Source organism: Bubalus kerabau, chromosome 3, assembly GCF_029407905.1.
Source record: "Bubalus kerabau isolate K-KA32 ecotype Philippines breed swamp buffalo chromosome 3, PCC_UOA_SB_1v2, whole genome shotgun sequence".
Taxonomy (NCBI): Eukaryota; Metazoa; Chordata; class Mammalia; order Artiodactyla; family Bovidae; genus Bubalus; species Bubalus kerabau.
The window spans coordinates 14,199,038-14,213,712 of NC_073626.1; positions in this window are offsets into that span (position 1 = coordinate 14,199,038).

Below are 14,675 nucleotides of genomic sequence, written 5' to 3' on the forward strand. Positions count from 1 at the left end.
AAGGGCTCCCCTTGCAAACATTTGCAGGCCATCTAGATCTAGTTATTTAGAATGATTATGTGCATACTTAGAATGATTACATGCAAGATGAACATCACATACATGAAAATAAGACATACTATACATGTGTCAAATAAAAGTTGGATTTTAACACAGCTTTCCTCCCTAAAGATCTGAGATTTTCACATTCCAAGGTTCCAAATCAGGATTAGCTCCATATTGATTCCTCATTTCTGCATTAGGGCAACAGCTTTTCTCCACTGGGCTAAAAAGACAGAGAATGGAGACAGTGCTCTGGACCATTTGGGCCAAAAGCCACTTCAACTTCATGTATTTGTGCTGAATAGCATTTTTGCCTCATTTCTCTTTTTTCACTTTGCATTTGCAGAGCCTAGGAAAGAAGAATACTGAGAGATGATGATGTCAGTTTAGGGTACTATAGGACCGGGCTGTAAGAAGACACTCAAATTAGCTAGTGTATATCATTCATCATGGCTCATCATATGAGGCTGAGCAATTTAAATACTGGAATTTCTGGTCTTCTGCCCCACCATGGTAGAACCACTTATAGTTAGGTCAAGTAAATGTCTAATTTCTAAGTCGAGTGACTTATTAGAAATTAGTGTCTAATTTCTAAGTAGAGTGAATGTTCCCATCACTGAAGCCTGTCTTCATCTTCGCCTCCCTGAAATTTCTCCAAACTGCCTAAGAACTCCCCAAATTCCTTTCACATGGGGCAAGATTTTTTGTTGCAAAATTCCACTAAGATTGACATATATTCATTGCCGGGAGAAATATCAATAACCTCAGATATGCAGATGACACCACCCTTATGGCAGAAAGTGAAGAGGAACTAAAAAGCCTCTTGATGAAAGTGAAAGTGGAGAGTGAAAAAGTTGGCTTAAAGCTCAACATTCAGAAAACGAAGATCATGGCATCCGGTCCCACCACTTCATGGGAAATAGATGGGGAAACAGTGGAAACAGTGTCAGACTTTATTTTTCTGGGCTCCAAAATCACTGCAGATGGTGACTGCAGCCATGAAATTAAAAGACGCTTACTCCTTGGAAGGAAAGTTATGACCAACCTAGATAGCATATTGAAAAGCAGAGACATTACTTTGCCAACAAAGGTCCGTCTAGTCAAGGCTATGGTTTTTCCTGTGGTCATGTATGGATGTGAGAGTTGGACTGTGAAGAAGGCTGAGAGCAGAAGAATTGATGCTTTTGAACTGTGGTGTTGGAGAAGACTCTTGAGAGTCTCTTGGACTGCAAGGAGATCCAACCAGTCCATTCTGAAGGAGATCAGCCCTGGGATCTCTTTGGAAGGAATGATGCTAAAGCTGAAACTCCAGTACCTTGGCCACCTCATGTGAAGAGCTGACTCATTGGAAAAGACTCTGATGCTGGGAGGGATTGGGGGCAGGAGGAGAAGGGGACGACAGAGGATGAGATGGCTGGATGGCATCACCGACTCGATGGACGTGAGTCTGGGTGAACTCCGGGAGTTGGTGATGGACAGGGAGGCCTGCCTGGCGTGCTGCGATTCATGGGGTCACAAAGAGTCGGACACGACTGAGCGACTGATCTGATCTGATCTGATGCATAAAATAAGTAACTAATGAGAACCTATTGTATAGTACAGGGAACTCTACTCAGTGCTCTGTGGTGACCTAAATGGGAAGGAAACCCAAAAAAGGAGGGATACATGTATTAATAGCTGATTCACGTTGCTGTACAGCAGAAATTAATACAACATTATAAATCAACTATACTCCAGTAAAGTTTAAAAAAAAAAAGTAGAAAAAAAGATCATTGCAGAAAGTATCCTTGATCTTGACATTTCCATCCCTGATTCAGTCCCTGTGTACTTAGGTACCAGAGAATGTCTCTTATTTCTCAAATAAATTCACCTCTTTGCTAAAAAAACAAAACAAGAAAAACAAAAAGCAAAATGCCACTAGGAATAAGTTGTGCATTTACTCATTTTTATATTAAGGGATGGATATCTGTAGAGGAGGTACCTTCTCCCTTTTCACAATGCAGACCCATTAAAACTCAGCACTGAACGAACAACGTCCTCATGAAAAAGGCAGGTCTCTCAGGGTGTTCATCTCCCTCACCACACCCTTTACCAGGGTTTTCCCCCCTGCTGAGCCACAGGAACACTGAGCTCCCCTTTGATATTCTAAAGCACATGACTAAAACCACTTTTCTCAGTGTCTCTTAGCACAGCTGATACTAAAATACTCCAGTCTTTACTTCGTATTAACACTCAGAGCTGGCAGGGGCAGGGGACCTGGAGGAAACAAGCAATGGAAGGAAGAACAAGAACTAATATTCTAGGGTATTTTGTCTAGAAGGTTTCCATGCCTAGGAACTATTTCATTTCATTTTCACATCAATCCTATAAGAGAGATTTTGTTTTTCACACTTTATTAGTGGTAGGCTTCCCAGATGGTGTAGTGGTAATGAATCCACCTGCCAATGCAGGAGACGCAAGAGACATGGGTTTGGTCTCACGGGTCAAGAAGATCCCCTGGAGAAGGGAATGGCAACCCATTCCAGTATTCTTGCCTGGAGAATGCCATGGATGGAGGAGCCTGGCAGGCTACAGTCCATGGGGTCACAAAGAATCAGACACAGCTGAGGGACTGAGAATTCATGCATGCACACGAGTGGTACAACAAGATGCAGAGAGATTTAGTAACTTGCCCAAGACCCACTTTTGGTGAATGGCAGAGCTGGACTCCAGACCCAGATGTGCATGAACTTAGGTGCATACATCTGGATCACACAGAGCCCAATGGATGCCCACAACTTCTTGGTTAAGTTGCTTGAGCATGCTAATTCCTCATTCCCATGCCCAGTCTACTCTGTGAGAGAATGCTCACACCTTCCAAAGTGAACCACCTCTCTGGTATCTGGTTAAGTGCATGGGTAAAAACAAGAGCATCATCCCGCGGTGAGTGCCCCTCTGGAGTTGACTCTCTGGTTTCTGGCTGTCCAGCCTGAGATATTGCTTTCAAGGTGACTGGTTCTCACTTGAATCCAGTAGGTCTCTGATCTTCACAAACAGCATAAAACAATACTATCTTATAACCATACTACCGTCTGTATATCTTCCACACAAGGGTTACACACAAATACAGTAATAGAGCATTTCCCCTCAGATAATAATATCGCATTACTTTCTGAGGCAGGTACTAGTACAACAAGGGGGAGGAATGTGGTAGAAACCCTCATAATCACACAGGTTGAAGGAAGAGCAGACGGGGTGATGGAAACCTCCCTTTCCCCCTTTCTCTCCTAAGAGCCTGCTCATTTCCAAAGGCTCCACCCAGATTCGTCCTCATCACAGAGCTTTTTTCTGATGTCTCCATGAGGTCCAAATTTACCCATTTTCTAATCTTGTAACATTTTGTTTATACCTTTATTACTGCCCTAAAATTACGCTGTCTCATGGTATAATTAGTTGTTTACGATCTCCTCCCAAATAAAGTATAAAAACTCCTTGGAGGAAGGACTGTGACTTATCCCACGTATTTCTTAAGGCCCATTAGAGCCAGGAACAGTAGTAATAATACCAGCATTTATTGAGCACTTACCTTAGAGTGCCCAGCCACACAGCCCTTGAGATAAGGATTACCAGTCCTTTTTTATAGATGTAAGAACCAAGGTTTTAAACAGCGAAACAACTTCCCCAAAGTCATGCAACCAATATATGGCCTCAATCCCATATCTGACTAATTCCCGGAGAATGTGGGTTTTTTTTTTTCCAGTGACCACTAAATAAGGGTTTACTGAAGGAATAAGGATAGTAAAACTTCACCTGTTTCCCAATTTTGCTCTGTAAGTGGCCCAAAGTGTATCAACTGGCAGAAGAGGTCTTTTGGTTGCTGTTTTTATTATCTAATAAGGTCCTGCCTAAGTGAGTGCCATTTCACTGGCTCATATTTCCAAGATGCTCACATATAAAAGTATACAAATATTATGAATATAAAAATAAAGACGAGAATGTGTGAAAAGCTAAAGGTGATCAAAATGTATAAATTTCCAGTTATAAGATAAGTAAGTCCTGGGGATACAACGCACCGCATGGTCACTGTAGTTAACAATATCATATGTTTGAAAGTTTAAGAGAGACTAGATTTTTTTTTTCTTTTAAAAACATAAAGTTTATTATGTCATGACTGTTGAAAATCCTCCCCTTTGTATTAGTCAAAGCCAAAGTCATCACAATCCTCCTCAGCCCTATGTGATTAGATCTACCCTACCTGTATCTACCACCTCCTTTTTCTTCTCACCTACCATCCTCTTACTGTTCCTTCAGCCCCAGAAAGACTGGGTCCTTTTCTTTTTTTATTTTTAGTCTTTTGTTTTTAATTAGAGGATAATTACTTAACAAAGTTATAATGGTCTCTGCCATATGTCAACATGAATCACCCATAGTTATATATATGCGCCCTCCTCCTCTTAAACCATTTTCCCACTTTCCTCCCTGTCCCAGCCCTCTAGGTTGTCACAGACCTCTGGCTTTGGGTTCGGTGTGTCGTACACCAAATTCCTACTGGCTATCTACTTTACATATGGCAATGAATATGTTTCAATGCTATTCTCTCAAATCATCCCACCTTCTCTCTCCCCTACTGTGTCCAAAAGTCTGTTCTCTATGCCTGCATGTCTCTTGCTGGCAGGTTCATCAGTACAATCTTTCTAGATTCCATGTATATGCATTCAGTTCAGTCACTCAGTTGTGTCCAACTCTTTGCAAACCCATGGACTTCAGCACAGCATGCTTCTCTGTCTTTCATCACCTCCCACAGCTTGCTCAATCTCATGTCCATTGAGTCAGTGATGTCATCGAACCATCTCATCCTCTGTCATCCCCTTTTCCTTCTGCCTTCAGGGTCTTTTCCAATGAGTCAGTTCTTTGCATCAGGTGGTCAAAGTATTGGAGTTTCAGCTTCAGCATCAGTCCTTCCAATCAATATACAGGAATGATTTCCTTTAGGATTGACTGGTTGGATCTCTGAGCAGTCCAAGGGACTCTCAAGAGTCTTCTCTAAAACCACAGTTCAAAAGCATCAATTCTTTGGCCCTCAGCTCTCTTTACAGTCCAACTCTCACATCCATACATGACTACTGGAAAAAGCATAGCTTTGACTAGATGGATCTTTGTTGGCAAAGTAATGTCTCTGCCTTTTTTTTTTTTTTTTAAATTTTATTTTATTTTTAAACTTTACATAACTGTATTAGTTTTGCCAAATATCAAAATGAATCCGCCACAGGTATACATGTGTTCCCCATCCTGAACCCTCCTCCCTCCTCCCTCCCCATTCCATCCCTCTGGGTCGTCCCAGTGCACCAGCCCCTAGCATCCAGTATCGTGCATCGAACCTGGACTGGCAACTCATTTCGTACATGATATTTTACATGTTTCAATGCCATTCTCCCAAATCTTCCCACCCTCTCCCTCTCCCACAGAGTCCATAAGACTGTTCTATACATCAGTGTCTCTTTTGCTGTCTCGTACACAGGGTTATTGTTACCATCTTTCTAAATTCCATATATATGGTTAGTATACTGTATTGGTGTTTTTCTTTCTGGCTTACTTCACTCTGTATAATAGGCTCCAGTTTCATCCACCTCATTAGAACTGATTCAAATGTATTCTTTTTAATGGCTGAATAATACTCCATTGTGTATATATACCACAGCTTTCTTATCCATTCATCTGCTGATGGACATCTAGGTTGCTTCCATGTCCTGGCTATTATAAACAGTGCTGCGATGAACATTGGGGTACACGTGTCTCTTTCCCTTCTGGTTTCCTCAAAGTTGTCTTCACCCAAAAATAAACGTAGCCGTGTGGTGATGGATGGTAACTAAACTTATTGCAGTAATCATTTTGAGAAATATGTATGTACTCAGTCACTTCAGTCATGTCCAACCCTTTGCAACCTTATGGATGGTAGCCTGCCAGGCTTCTCTGTCCATGCGATTCTCCAGGCAAGAATACTGGAGTGAGTTGCCACTTCCTTCTCCAGTGGAACTTCCCAACTCAGGGATCAAACTTGGTCTCCTGCATTGCAGATCAGATCAGATCAGTCGCTCAGTCGTGTCCAACTCTTTGCAACCCCATGAATCGCAGCACGCCAGGCCTTCCTGTCCATCACCAACTCCCGGAGTTCACTCAGACTCATGTCCATCGAGTCAGTGATGCCATCCAGCCATCTCATCCTCTGTCGTCCCCTTCTCCTCCTGCCCCCAATCCCTCCCAGCATCAGAGTCTTTTCCAATGAGTCAGCTCTTCGCATGAGGTGGCCAAAGTACTGGAGTTTCAGCTTTAGCATCATTCCTTCCAAAGAAATCCCAGGGCTGATCTCCTTCAGAATGGACTGGTTGGATCTCCTTGCAGGCATATTCTTTACCAACTGAGCTACAAAGCTTTTGGTTCTCAGTATATGCATATATCAAATCATTATGTTGTACACTTAAAACCAATACAAAGTTATATGTCAATTATATCACAATAAAAATAAAGATGTATATAAAGATATAATTTAAAAAATTTTTTCTCTCTCCCAGAATTTAGGTGGCCCTTCTTGAATGGTATTGTCTTTTTTTTTAAAGCCTCAGAACCAGCACTCGGTGCTTTTTATTTATTTTCTTTGACCATGAAGCTTGTGGGATCTTAGTTCCCATACCAGGGATTGAACCTGCGCCGCCTGCACTGGAAGCATGGAGTCTTAACCACTGGACCACCAGGGAAGTCCCAAGGTGGGCTTTCTTATACTGAAAAGACTCTTAGCTTCCAACAAGCCAGCCAACTCACCAGTTTTACATGATGGTCAGTCTCTCTGTCGTAAAGGGTAAAACATATCAGAGAATTTTCTGAGATCTATATTAGTATAGATTAAGTGATATGAATTCAGCAGTGTTATTTTTTAATAGAATGAAAAATCTGTAAGGAAACTAAGTAGTTTTCAGGTTATTTACTGAGGGGAAAAAAAATGATTCTTCGTCCCTCGATGAACCACGCTTCATGGCATTGCACACAAAGTCTGCTTACCAGATGTCAGCGCTGTGAATGTTAAGTGACTTTTGTGTGAGAATACTTAGATTTATCCTAGCTTTTGGATACAAAGACTGCCCCTGCTCCACTGAGGCAGAGACGAGTCTTATACCTGGTGATAATATTAATCAGATGTGAAGAGACAAACAAGGAGGGAAGTGGAACTGCCATACTAATGGTGGGGAAATGAGAAGTAGAGAAAGAAAACTAAAGATAATAAAGTCACACAAACACGTATGAGCACATACTTGGGAGAGAAGATGGGAAAATAGCTATTAGGTTCAGTTGGTAACATATATAATCTACAAAATGATGGGCTTACATCAGTACTAATCTAAATTGATATTATAAGGTTAAAAATGTTTTCTGCTTATTTGCTCAATCAACTAATCAAATTGGTTTGTCCTAACAACTTATCTTGGGTTATTCAGTCTCCTTCATGGTACATTTTTACATGCTTACCCTGTGCCAGGCACTGTTCCCAAGTCCTGGTGTCCCACTAGACCAAGGAATCCTTGAGGGCAGGAATGTGAGAAAACCATTACGACATAGCAAGGTCAATGCTAATCAGAAGGACGGCCTTTGGAAAGCTTCCCAGAAGAGAGATTGATTGAGGTGGTCTTGATTTGTGGGTAAATGTTATGTATCTGAGACAACACGGGCCTGAAGGCTGTATGCCACTTTTAGAAAATAGTCAGAGAACCCACTTGTGGCTCAGCTGGTAAAGAATCCGCCTGCACTGCAGGAGACCTGGGTTCTATCCCTGGGTTGGGAAGAGCCCCTGGAGAAGGGAAAGGCTACCCACTCCAGTATTCTGGCCTGGAGAATTCCATGGACTGTATAGTCCATAGGGTTGCAAAGTGTTGGACATGACTGAGCGACTTTCACTTTCACTTTCTAGAGAATCCACAGGTCTTCCTAGGTGGTACAGCGGTAAAGAATCTGTCTGCCAAAGCTGGAGGCACAAGAGACAAGAGTTGGATCCCTCAATCAGGAAGATCCCTTGGAGAGCGCAAAATTGTTGGTCACTTAGTCGTGTTCTACTCTTTATGACCCATATGGATTGTAGCCCGCCAGGCTCGTCTGTCCATGGGATTCTCCAGGCAAGAAAACTGGAGTGAGTAGTCATTCCCTTCTCCAGGGGATCTTCCTGACTCAGGGATCGAACCTAGGTCTCTTGCACTGCAGATTCTTTACGGTCTGAACCACCAGGGAAGCCTGGAGAAGGAAATGGCAACTTACCCCAATATTCTTGCCTGGGAAAACCCTATGGGAAAGAGGAGCCTGGCGGGCTACAGTTCATGGGGTCACAAAGATTTGGACACAACTTAGCGACTAAATGACAACAACAAAGAGACTCCACATAGTACAGTAGTGGCATCTTCAAGGAAATAGAAGTAGAGGTAGCTGAAGTGAAGGGCAGGGGCCAGGCGCAAAGGATCTCAGATGCTATGATTTGGAACTGGGGCTGTATCCCATCGGTAATGCAGAAATACTAAGGAACAAAATGTATGCAGAGAAAAACACAACCAAGAGCATAAGAGAGCAAAAGGATGAAGAACTAAAGATTAAGAGTTAAAAGTTCAGTGGGCTTGTCTTGAATAAACAGAAAAATGAGAAGATCACTTGGGGCAGACACAACAGCCATTCCAAACTCCCTTTTCTCTCGTCTTGCTTGCCTCCCACTATAAAGACAAAAATCAGGATAGCAGCTTTCTAGCCTCCTTTAAGCCAAGGTTGGGCATGGGCAGAGTGCCCATGAGATTCTGATCAGGGCACTGAGCTTAAGAAAACTGCAAGAGCTTCTCACATATGCAAACACAAAGGAACTGGACAAGCTACTTAAAGATTTTTCTTTCCTAATACAAGGAAAGACTCATCAAGCAAGCTTTGTCTCACTCCTCCACCACTCCCAGCTTTCTTCCTTTTAGAAGCCTTTCAACCTTGTGAATTTTCACACTGCCGTGGCTAATTTAAAATTATGGCAGAGGTGTGGGCAGTATTTCCTAAATTGAGATCAATCTCTTTAAAAATATCATTCCTGGTTGAAGCGTCTCACCTAGTGAACAGACCACCATTAACCATCTAATTACCAGCATTTATTTCCTGATGTAAGTAAACCAAATTTCACTTTGTTTACTACAACAGAGTAAGACAAAAAGCTACAAGTCAGATCCATGGGGACTAGAGCAAAGTCCTATATGGGTTTTTGTTCCGATGGCCACACAATATAATTTACGGGAATAAGCACAAGATGGAAAGCCAGTTAGACGAGCAGTTAGACTATCTACAAAATGAGTATGCCAGCTCGAAGTCAGGGCCTGGAATAAACTCATTCCCTTGGGTTGAAGACATGCTGGACACATGATACCTGTGGATAAGGGCCCATGAGCAGTGCAGGGGAACTACTGTGCTCTTCTCTTGCTGTCGTATGCCTTTCCATCTGATAGTGTTCTGCCTCTGGATAGTAGAGCTCCCAGGACCCATCTCTTTATGTCACACATACTCACATACTGCATGTGTGTGCTCAGTCCAGCTCTTTGCGACCCCATGGACCGTAGCCTGTCAGGCTCCTCTGTCCATGGAATTCTCCAGGCAAAAATACTGGAGTGGGTTGCCATTTCCTACTCCAGGGGATCTTCCTGACCCAGGGATTGAACCCACATCTCCTGAGTCTCCTGCACTGCAGTCAGATACTTGACCACTGAGTCACCTGGAACGCATCTCTTTATGGTTAGAGATAATAGGGATTGTTAGCAAAGTGGGTCTTGAGCCCCCAGAGCTGACCGGAAATCCATGTCCTCAATTGGGTTCTGGGTCAGAGTGAGACTGCTGCTCCTGCTGCTGCTAAGTCGCTTCAGTCGTGTCCGACTCTGTGCGACCCCATAGACGGCAGCCCACCAGGCTCTGCCATCCCTGGGATTCTTCAGGCAAGAACACTGGAGTGGGTTGCCATTTCCTTCTCCAATGCATGAAGGTGAAAAATGAAAGTGAAGTCGCTCAGTCGTGTCCGACTCTTAGCCACCCCATGGACTGCAGCCTACCAGGCTCCTCCGTCCGTGGGATTTTCCAGGCAAGAGTGCTGGAGTGGGGTGCCATTGCCTTCTCCCAGAGTGAGACTAACAGCAACTATTTGTCAACTTTAAACTAATGGAATTCTGCCCTTCTAAAGTTGGGATTGGTCCTAAAGAAAAGAAGGCTGATTGCCTCCCCCTGAAGGACAGGTGGTGGGGCCCTGAAGGAAGGAAAGAGGACCACTCATTAGGAGAGGAGATGGGATCCGATAGATCCATCACTATTATAAAATAAAGTCTTGAATCTCTTAAATTTACTCACTCTTGATTGTCCAGCTACTCAAAGACCCAATGCAGAGATTTTGCCAAAAAGTAGAGCTACAAAAAGGAGGGATTTTTCTGTGCTTAAATTTTAATGAGGGCCCCTTAGAAGTAGCCTTAACCTCCTCTCTCCCCTCAAAAATGGATTCCAGTGTATTAGACCCCTGGGGAGATATTAAGACAGAGCTTAATTAAAAACAGAAACTATTAGCTATTTAGCTCTAGACCAGTTCATTTTATATACTATCTAAAAAGGTCGGTAAGCACTATGTTAATAATAGTGAGTAACAAAGTCATACTAAACTAATACCACCCCACATTTATAAATCCATTTTGTAATACCCCCCTTGTCTTGTTACATGCTTTATTGTTTACTTTTTCTGTGATTGCTAATTGTTGCATCGTTCTCTGTTGGGGGTTGGAATCCCTTAATACATCTCTAGGAGATTCTTGGTTTCTCAGCTTCTGAAATGACAACAGAGCTAAAAACAGAAGGAAATTCAGGATCAAACTCCTGCTGGTGTGATTCCATATAGCTTCCTCGGAATGGTAACACTGTGTTTATCCATTTGCACATCAACTCCAACCTGGGCAAGAATATCAATTGCTTTCCATAGCTGCCCTCATCTTTGTTTTTCTGAACGTGAGGCATGCCATTGGTGCATGCTGATGAGCCAGTATCCTCTCAATGTGGAATTGTATTCATCATTGAACTTCAATCTGTCTGAAAAAACAGATATTTTTTGTTATGAATATTTGAGGGCAGGTGTAAAGTTTGCTATCAATAAAAAAAATGACAAATCAATACAAGATTTTATTTAGAACTAATGCATTTTTAATAAGTTTACTTTGACAAGTATATAGTACGTGCTCATCATTGATTCTGATGAACGCATTGATCAGCAAATGAGATGCTGGCGTGTAGAATGCATTAGCTCAGGCATTCTATTTCAAGGGCTTGAATTTTGACAATCAGAATCTAATCATTTAAATGCCTTGTAATCGTCAAGGTCTGATCCACAAATATGATACATGCCTGAAAATAAGCATTCTAAAAAGAGCATGGCATAAAATTTCAATAAACTGGTAGCTTCTAAGTGTAGGGAAAGAATCCAACAAGAAAGAAGCATTAAACAAGATGGACTGAAAAATGGATCCAAATTCTGGAACAATATCACTGTAATGAGGAACAGAAGGTTCACTTTAGTGAGGGTTTCCCTGGTGCCTCAGATGGTAAAGAATCCACCTGCAATGCGGGAGACCTGGGTTCGATCCCTGGGTTGGGGAGATCCCCTGGAGGAGGGCATAGCAACCCACTCCTGTTTTCTTGCCTGGAGGATCCCCATGGACAGAGAAGCCTGGCAGGCTACCTCCATGGGGTTGCAAAGAGTCAGACATGACTGAGCAATTAACACAACACAGCACAGCACCCACAGCTGTAGCCCTCAGGGCCAGGACATTGTAACACTGTTGTACGTACTCAAGGCTGATACTGAAAGCTCTGGGTAGATTCAAGTGGTGGCTACAAGAACTGCAGTTCTTGGTACATCATGTACAAGAAAGAATCCTTTGACTTATGATTGCAGCAACAGTGAGCAGAATCTAGATCTGACAGGTGCTCAAAAAGACCCATCCTGTCGTTAACATGACACCCTGGGATCCTGATTGCCTGTGGCCTGACGTGCCCCCAGGCTTTCAGGATCTAGGACTGAGCTTCAAAAGAGTATTCACTTTAAGAATTATCTGAAATAGTCTAGGACCTCTAGCTTAAATGGGTATCTTTATTTGTACAAACAACCTGGAGTTGCACTGGACAGAAATGCTAAAGGAATAAAAGATAAGCTTGAGAAAGAGGTGCCCCACCCCCACCCCATGTTAAAAATACATATCACATGTTGAGAGTTCCTCATATAGTTTGGATACAAATGCTTTTTGACAAAATTCAAAAACTGTTTCTAAAATTCTCATGAAAATAAAAAGGACCTAGAATAACCAAAACGACTTTGAAAAACACCAAGGTTATAGGACTAACATGAACTGATTTCAAGTTTATTTAAAAGCTATAGTAAGTAAGAAATTATGCCAGTGTATCAACATAGAAAATTTAATAGATGGAATAAAGAATCCAGAAACAGACTCACATATCTATGACCACTTGGTTTTTTGTTTCGTTTTATTTATCAAAACTAGTGCAAGAAAAAAATCAGATCAGATCCGTCGCTCAGTCGTGTCCGACTCTTTGTGACCCCATGAATTGCAGCATGCCAGGCCTCCCTGTCCATCACCAACTCCCAGAGTTCACTCAGACTCACATCCATCGAGTCAGTGATGCCATCCAGCCAGCTCATCCTCTGTCGTCCCCTTCTCCTCCTGCCCCCAATCCCTCCCAGCATCAGAGTCTTTTCCAATGAGTCAACTCTTTGCATGAGGTGGCCAAAGTACTGGAGTTTCAGCTTTAGCATCATTCCTTCCAAAGAAATCCCAGGGCTGATCTCCTTCAGAATGGACTAGTTGGATCTCCTTGCAGTCCAAGGGACTCTTAAGAGTCTTCTCCAACACCACAGTTCAAAAGCATCAATTCTTCTGCTCTCAGCCTTCTTCACAGTCCAACTCTCACATCCATACATGACCACAGGAAAAACCATAGCCTTGACTAGACGAACCTTTGTTGGCAAAGTAATGTCTCTGCTTTCGAATATGCTATCTAGGTTGGTCATAACTTTCCTTCCACGGAGTAAGCGTCTTTTAATTTCATGGCTGCAGTCACCATCTGTAGTGATTTTGGAGCCCAGAAAAATAAAGTCTGACACTGTTTCCACTGTTTCCCCATCTATTTCCCATGAAGTGGTGGGACCAGATGCCATGATCTTCGTTTTCTGAATGTTGAGCTTTAATGCAAAAAGGGAAAACTTGACTCACATCACATCAAAAAATTATTTAAAACACGGATTATGCATTCAAATATAAAACCTAAAATTATTCAACTTCTAGAAGAAAATCTTATTGATTTTAGGTTAGGCAAATATTTTTAAACCAGGACTCAAAAAGAAAAAATTGAATAGACTTCATCAAAACTCAAATGTTTGTTAAAATTTTACTATTCTAAAGGTACTGTTATGAAAATGAAAAGGTTGGCTACAGATTGTGAGAAAATATTTGCAGAACATATATCTGATAAAGGACTTGTATGCAGACTATATTAAAAATTCTTATAACTCCATAAGAAAAGCAAACAATCCAATAAAAAAAAAGGCAGAAGATATTAAAGAAGACATAAGGAAGACAAATAAGCACATGAAAATTTTCAACATCATGAATCATTGGAAAAACACTCATTAAAATGACTAGATGCCCACAAGAATGACTAAAATAAAGAAAAATTTATAAAGACAGACGATGCCAAGCATTGGTGAAGATGTCTAGCAACTAGATTCTCATGCATGGCTTGTGAGGGTGTGGAACAGAACTATCACTTTACAAGATAAGTTGGTAGTTTTTTATCAATTTAAATACACACATACAATACGGCCAGCAATTCCATTCCTAAGTACTTATCAAAAAGAAATGAAAACGTGCCCATACAAAGAATTGTACTCAAGTTCAGAGCTGCTTTATTCACACTGCTGCTGCTGCTGCTGCTAAGTCGCGTCAGTCGTATCCGACTCTGTGCAACCCCATAGATGGCAGCCCACCAGGCTCCCCCGTCCCTGGGATTCTCCAGGCAAGAACACTGGAGTGGGTTGCCATTTCCTTCTCCAATGCATGAAAGGGAAAAGTGAAAGTGAAGTCGCTCAGTCGTGTCCGACTCCCAGCGACCCCATGGACTGCAGCCTACCAGGCTCCTCTGCCCGTGGGATTTTCCAGGCAAGAGTACTAATTGTCAAAAGCTGGAACGAACTCAACACTCATCAATTAATGAAGGGATAAACTATTAGTGGTACATCCTTACGATGAAACATGATTCAACAATAGTATCGATGTTCTCAAGAGGCTTATGTAAAGCAAGAGAAGCCAGACATAAAGGACTATATACTCCCTTTAGATGAAATTCTAGAAAAGCCAGACAAAAGGATAAAAAATGATACGTACATACTGTAATGATTTTTTAATATACACAGGAAGTCAAAAGATATAATACACAAAAATGTTGACAGGGATTGTCCATGAATGGGGTTGGTGATATTTTTAAAGTTATTTTCAATAATTTGCAAATTTGTATGAGAATTTAGTACTTTCATAATATGGCCTTTAAGTGTACAGAAA